Source organism: Lynx canadensis, chromosome A1 (assembly GCF_007474595.2).
Source record: "Lynx canadensis isolate LIC74 chromosome A1, mLynCan4.pri.v2, whole genome shotgun sequence".
NCBI classification, from domain to species: Eukaryota; Metazoa; Chordata; class Mammalia; order Carnivora; family Felidae; genus Lynx; species Lynx canadensis.
This window is the reverse complement of record NC_044303.2, coordinates 18025111-18032489: the sequence shown is the minus strand read 5'-3', so window position 1 is coordinate 18032489 and position 7379 is coordinate 18025111. Positions and strand designations below refer to the sequence as shown.

The 7379-nt window shown below is 45.4% G+C and overlaps 1 long non-coding RNA gene across 1 annotated transcript; it reads left to right on the top strand.

Moving 5' to 3' along the window:
• Positions 1-4165: 4165 nt before the first annotated feature.
• On the top strand, positions 4166-6983 carry LOC115510038. The gene is made up of 2 exons (XR_003967580.1): positions 4166-4340; positions 6571-6983. It is a non-coding gene; the product is annotated as an uncharacterized LOC115510038 (long non-coding RNA).
• Positions 6984-7379: the final 396 nt, after the last annotated feature.

The window sequence follows — 7379 nt, the reverse complement described above, 5'->3', positions numbered from 1 at the left end:
GGCCTCATCCTTATCCACTTCCCTCCCCTTTGTTCGAGGCAGATTGAGACTGCGGCTGGGGCTCTGTTCTCTGCTTCTAACATCAATGCTTCTCTCTCTGACCAAAGAACCATTTGGATGATGGATATACCATGTGCTTGTTTCCCAGAAGATGACTAGAATAACTCTCCCCAAGGAAATATTTTGAGCACTTGAAGGAATTTGAAGAATTGAAAATTCCAAGTACATCTCATATTCTTGATACACTTGAACTCTAGGGACACAGAATGTTATGGAGGATAAAGCTCTTGACTAGAAGACAGGAAATGTGTTCTTATCTTGGGGAGGCAGCTAACCACCTATAGGGAGGCCGGGTCTTGACATTTTCTTCCTGTGTGGTATTGTGCTACAGGGATCCTCCGTGGATGTGACAAGGGAAGTACCCAGTCCCTCTGGGGGCACAAAAGAATCTGTAAGGGTGCATATTTTCATGATCCCAAATATAAGAGCAATGAGTCAAAATCTGGGGTTATAGAGATACATGGAGGCTTCACTGAAAAAGCATCATGGAAGAACATAGATTTAAAAATGTTGAAAACACTGAGCAAGAATAACCTCAGATTACTAAGAATCTGATATTTATGAAGAAGATCTTTAGGTTCCTTTCATTTCTGGAATTTTTGGTCGCATCAGTCATTCTCTTTTCCAGTGCCCTGCCCTCTGTGGAATTCTCTATAAATTATGCAGTCCCCACCCAGGGTTTCTGGGCTTTTACTCCTTCGGATTTCCTAATGAAAATAAATAATTCCTTCTATTCAGTAAGAAATGTAATAAAAAACCCAAGGACCAAGTCCTCTGAGCAAGAAGTTTTCTCACTGACCCTCTGCTGATGTTCCCTACAGCTTGGTTTTACCAGGATTTGGATGCTGGAGAGAACACGGACTGAAAGCTCAGATCTGAGTCTTTTTGGTCCTGTGGGGTGCACTAACTGTGTGGATGGAGGACGTGCCATTTCATCTCACTGGTCTCCATCCTTGAACAAAGAGTCACCATCTTGCTTCTTATATAATGTAGAACCAGCCTAGAGTCAGCTCTGGGATGAGGTTTTTTATTGCAGGGAGACCAGGAGACTCTGAGGCTCTCAGTTGGCCCAAAGAACCTTCCAACTAGAGTAGCGTTTTTCCTTCGAGTAGATCCAGATTGGGGTGAGGGGCAGGAGCCCCCAGAGAAAACCCCTCAAAGAAAAACCAGAAGAGAAGAGTAGAACTCTGGGGACCAGGGGGCTTGAACAAGATGAGTCCCATTCCCATCTCAGACCTGCTGGGATATCAAAAAGGAGACTGGGGTGACAGACCTTGCTAGCAGTCGCCTGGCGGTGGGGGCACATGGGAAACAAACTATGGGGTCTCATTATTACCCTCATAGGAGTAATCAGGGAGGAAGGGAAGCAGGAGGAAAGAAGAGTAGGTCAGAGGACTATTGGGAAGAAGTTTGAAGATGATCACGATGGAAACTTTTTTGAATAGTGTTTTAAAACATTAAATGACACCATATCATTTATGTGTTCTTTATCATTTGGCCTCATGAACAATGGATCTATAAGAATGAAAATCCAAAGACTGACCGGCAGCCGGCAGCCTCCCAGTGAATTTTTCCTGTCTCTGCACCCTGAATGCAAGGTTCTGGAGCCCTGCGGAAAAGGGACTGGGGATGGAGGTCAGCTCCACGCTAGCAGAAGGCCTTTTCCTGTACAAGTTTGCTTGCGTTGGCATGGAAAAAGGAAACTTACAAGTACAACTGTAAAGGAGTAACTTGCGTGAATAGTGAGTAACTGGAACGCAGGGAGCCAAAAGAAGGTTAAGCTCTCTTACGGTCACGCACAGGCACGTGCGCGCGCACGCAAACACACACACGCACACACGCACGCACACGCGGGAAAGAAAACACCTGAGAAATGGACCATACTTCCCCTAATGACTGCCGGGGACTGACCGTGGACTCCTTCCAGCAAATGGCAGGATGAGCAATGAGGTTCTTCCTCGGGCTTGGAAGCATTTTGGTCAAAGGAATGGAAGGGCTGAGCCTGTTGCGCTGACTCCCACAGGAAGTGGTGGGCCGAGAGCGCAGCTACAGGCTTTCCTGTGCGGCGTAAATTGGCCCAGTTTGCGCAAAACATTCTTATCTGATGAAGGACTGGAAGTGTGAGTGCGTGCTCGAATGTTGGAAATAATGCCGGGTCTCTGCTTCGCTGCTCCCTTGGTTTTCTTTCTCTGCTGTCCCTCCTTTGTCTTTGGCCATCACGCTGCGCTCCTGGTACTTTTCTAGCTTCTCACATGGTTTTGATTAGGAAGGACAAATGTAACCGAGAACACAAATGCTCCTAGTTTTTCTCATGTTCTTTCAGATGAATGTGCTTAAGTGTTAATCTTAAGTGTTGTAGGCTTGGGGATCAGGAATGTGTATGTATGTAGACACATGTATATCTCAACCTAAAAGGGTCCCATTTTTATCCTCGCTGTCTTGGAAAGAGAAGTATTACTATGACACAACCAAACGAGGCTTGGCTAAAAACTATTCTTGGGGCACTTGGGTGGCTCAGTCGGTTAAATGTCTGACTTTGGCTCAGGTCATGATCTCACGGTTTATGCATTTGAGCCCTGAGTCAGGCTCTGCGCTGACAGCTCAGAGCCTGGAGCCTGCTTCAGATTCTGTGTCTCCTTCTCTCTCTCTGTGCCCCTTGCCCCCCCATCTCTCTCCCTCTCTCTCAAAAATAAAATAAACATTAAAAAAAACTACTCATAAACTGAACTGGCAATCAGATGTTTTGATTTTCAGTCCTGGCTCAGCATCTAGGTAGCTGTGTGGCCTTGGAGAATTTATCTGAAGTTCCTGGTGTTGATTTTATCCTCTCTAAACATGACAGGGTTGGATTAGGTACTCTCCCGGGTGCCTCCCCGGAGATTTTGATTGTCTGTGTCAGGTGCATTGGTACTAACTTCATGAGATAAGCCAAAATGAGACTCCTTACCTACACAGGAAAACGAAGGGGAAAAAAAATCCAAGTCCTTGTAATTTCCCTAATGAAATTGAAAATGATCAGAAAATAAAGTCCATTGCGATTTATCGACACCACTTTATTAATGACCTAGATGTAGCAGGAGCACAGAATTCAGAGCTATGCACGATCCCAGACATCTAGAAAGCATACAGTAAATGTTTCCTGGAGGATATCCTGCTCGAGGTGCCGACAAAGTGGCATAACCCAGTGGCAAGAGCCCCAAATTTATAAAACTGAGCCTCAAGTCTCTGCCCCACCTACCCGTCGTTCCATGCTTTAGAACTAGCCAGTCACCTTTTCCAAGCCTCGGTTTCCTCAACTGCAAAATGGGACAAACATTGGCAGTTCAAATTTAGGGGGAGAAACAAAGGATATAACGTATAGGAAAATGATTAACAATGTATAGAATACTTGGAAATATTCTGGCACCTAATCAAAGGTACGTTACATAGGCCTTAGGCGGTAAGTTAAGGAAGTTGGTCTCTGTGGTCTATGATGTGCCTTCCAGCTTTGAACATCCTTTACTCCGTGACTTGGCTGGGCTTCTGTCCCAGGCTGCAGATGTAACTGACACCTGCTGTGTCTGGAAATTTGGAGAGAGGGGCTGGGAGGTTCCTGTAACTTCACCCCTGGACCTGCCTTGCATGATGTGGCTCCTCCTTCAGAGACATCAATGGGCCTATCGATTCATCTTGTTAACCTTTAACTGCTGCTAAGACATTCCACCCTGGGGCTCCCTGTGCTGTTATCATCAAAAACACTCTAGACCCAAAAGGCAAGCCGCTTGCCCTTATATCAGTGTTTATGCTTGTAATCTAAAGGAGGAGAAAAACATGTCGGTAGTCAGTTGGAAAAGAAGTCAAGTTATGTACTTTTCCGCTTCAATTGAGTATTTCTTGCTTTGCTTTTCCCATTTACTGAAAACGAGTGAATTGCTAGTAGGAATATCCTAAACTCACAATGAAATGGTTGCGAGAAATGATTGTTGTAAGAGTCACCTGAAAATCTAAGCTACATATTGTGAAAGTGGGTTTATTGTTGTGAAGTGTAGGGGAAGCGTCTTTACCAGAAGGATGTGGGCTCACAGCTCTTTCACCTTCGGAAGACCTGGGCTCTCCTCCAGCCCGGCTGTCAAGACACCTCGGAGTGCTCCCTGGACTGTGAGCGTTCCCACGGAGCAGGTTGTTGCACAGAAGGTGTGAAAGAGGGCAATTCTCCAGGCTTTAAGAAATGAAGAATAAAAGCGCAGAGGAATTGATCAAGGAACAAAAACCTCAGTTTTACGATGAAAACATCTTTCGAGGTTTGTGATACTCATTTTTGTATTTTGGGATCAGTTTTTACTCACTGTTCTCTCTCGCTTATCCCAAAATGACTGTCAATGTGATTATTCATCACCCATGCGTCTGCGTATCACCAGTATGGCAAGGGGTGTATTTGCTATTTTTAGACACGATGGTTATACAAGCAAAAAGGGCACATTCCTCTTCCATTCTGCGGAATGCCGGCCACCCCCTGGCATGGGGACCGTTCTGAAGCAGCCTTTTCCTTCTGGCTATACAAAGGCTTTCTTTGACAGGGGAGTGTGCAGTGGGTTGAGGGAAAGTGGAGAATAAAGGAAAGATATTTCCAGATTTGAACTTGAACAAAAGTTACTGCTGACAGCCGAGTTCACTAATGGTCAGAACTGAGAAACGCAGGCAGCCATGGCATGACTGGGGGCTGGGGACCAGCACTCTCTGCAGGCAGGGACAACGTCTCTGACCACTCACAAGGGTGGGACGGAGTTTGAAAAAATCCCAGAGGGCAGAATTGATCTTTGGGGATTTGCCAGCCTTTGGTTTAAAGGCTTAGTAAATATTTTGGTAGGGAAGGGATCATAACATGGGGTTCTAATTAGCACGAGCGAGCTTTTCCCTCGCCCTTGTTGCTGGTGATCAGGGATACCTGGCTTTGGGGGCTCCCTGCTAACTCGCTGCCTCCCCTTACCTTCCCGTCCCACCCCCCCCCCCGCCCTCAGAAGTTATCTTAAGAACCTGAACTACCTCAACCTGGAGGCAGGGCTGAAAAGAGGTCACCAATGCCTTTGCCCGTGACCTACTTGCACCCTCGACCTTCAGAGATGAGAACCCGAGAAGCCGCCCACACCCAGTGGCCTAGGATTCACTGGGCTGTCATTTTGGCTGGGAGACAGGACAGCTTCTGGCAAACTTAATAAGCAGATTTTCTCAGTGATAGGAAAATTCTTGCTTAATGCAGGCAGCTCTATTTCCCGTGGTTAAAGTATTCAGCCTAGAGAAGATAGCAGAAGTCACCTGACCTGGCGTGAAATATAAACAAAAGTTGTCTCTTTCTTTAGTTTCCCCCTCCTACCTTTTTTAAAGCTTCCATTTTCTTCAGGGAGGTGGGCTTTATCTTTACTAGGCCGGGCTCACGTAAGATAAGTTGGAATTAGGGAACTGGTATAATACTTAACCTGCTTCTAGACAGCAGCCAGCATCAGCATCAAGCAGAGCATTGAAGTGCTTTAATCGCTTGAACAACACTGAGTGCTTCTCCTGTTACTGTCACTCTTACGATCTCTATGCATGTTACCAGTGGCAGAGAAGGGACGTTGTCAAACTCTCAGAGGGCAGAGGGCAGAGGGCAGTAAATGGAACCTAAGTAAAAACTAGTTCACACGCTAGCATCTGCTCCCCAGACGTCTCCAATCTCTAAGTCTGAGGAAAACCCAGGCTGCCGGGCTAAGCGAATGTCCCTTCACCCCCGACTGTCACAAAAATCGGACCCTTCCGCTCTCCTACTCTCTTCTACTTCCCAGCCTGGAAATGTCACTTACAGAGGGGGGACTCCCGGGGCACCTGGGTGGCTCAGTCGGTTGAGCGTCCGACTTCGGCTCAGGTCATGATCTCACAGTTCGTGAGTTCGAGCCCCGTGTTGGGCTCTGTGCTGACAGCTCGGAGCCTGGAGCCTGCTTCGGATTCTGTGTCTCCCTCTCTCTCTCTGCCCCTGCCCAGCTTGCACTCTGTCTTTCCCTCTCTCAAAAATAAATAAACATTAATTTTTTCTTTCTTTTTTTTTTTTTTTTTACAAAGAGGGTCTCCTGGCCCAACAGGTACACTGCCTCCCCAGCCGCTGTGGCGCTAAAAGGTAACAGGTTCGAAAGTGATTGTCAAAGTTTAAGATGCACAAAGTCTGAAGTCTGCAGAAGCGTATTTTTCAGTTTTGCTACAAAAGGGATAAATCTCAAAAGAGCTCTTTTTTTGTAACAGTCCAAGTAAACAAATGTCACAGGCATTTTTACAATTTAGCAAGTCTGCATTTCATCAATTTGCTGGGAAATTAAACAATATACCTATTAAAACTCATTAAAAAAAACTGGGAACTCTAATTCTGACTTTTATTTATAACTCAAGTTCAGTGAGTTGGCACTGATGTTTTAGAGAGACAGAGTATGACTCTGAGTCAAGACCAAATTGATCCCAGCTTTCTCAATTTGCGAACTTCCTTTTTGTTTTCTGTTGCTTCTACAGCCGCTGTGATGCTGTTCCATTATGAGGCGGCCGGTCCCCTATGAACCATTCTTGTCCTGGACAGACTAGGAAAGGGAAGCGACAACATCCAGCCGTCCGAAATCAGTCTTGGAGTGAATTGGGCCGGGCCCCCGTTTCAGCAACGAATGTTAACACGCGATCAAAATCGTCGCACTTTGTTACCAGTGGGGATGGGGACAGTCATGAAGAGCCCAAAGGCCATTTTACTAAGCCCATCAGCTGGGTAGTGACTTTTGCAAATCAGCTCTTGGTACCTTCATTTTGATTCTCCTTAGATGCAGAAGCAAAAACCACAAACCACAGTAGAAATGCTTTAGGCTTTGTAACATGAGAAGCTAGAACATACATACTGACTCTACTCCTTACTGTAAATATATGATTTTGACAAATTACTTCAGTTTTTGAAGAACAAACCTCAGTTTCTTCCTATGTAAGAGGGATGCAATAATATCATATTACATATGTTAGGGTGTTGCCTTGGGGATTCAAAACATTATTAAATGCCTAATGTAGAGCTTCGCACATAGCACGTCCCAAAGAAAGCGAGCCGCCATTGTTACTTTGTCAAGTGCTTTTTCTGTCTCAGTTGAGATGATCGTGTGGGCAGTTTTTCCTTCGTTTTGTTGATGCGGTGTCCTACAGTGATTCATTCTTGTACGTAGAATCATCCTTGCGTTCCAGGAGTAAAACTCACTTGGCCATGGCATATAGTCTTTTAATATACTACTGTTGAGTTCAGTTTCCTAGTATTTTGTTGAGTATTTTTGCATCCATCTTCATAAAAGGAT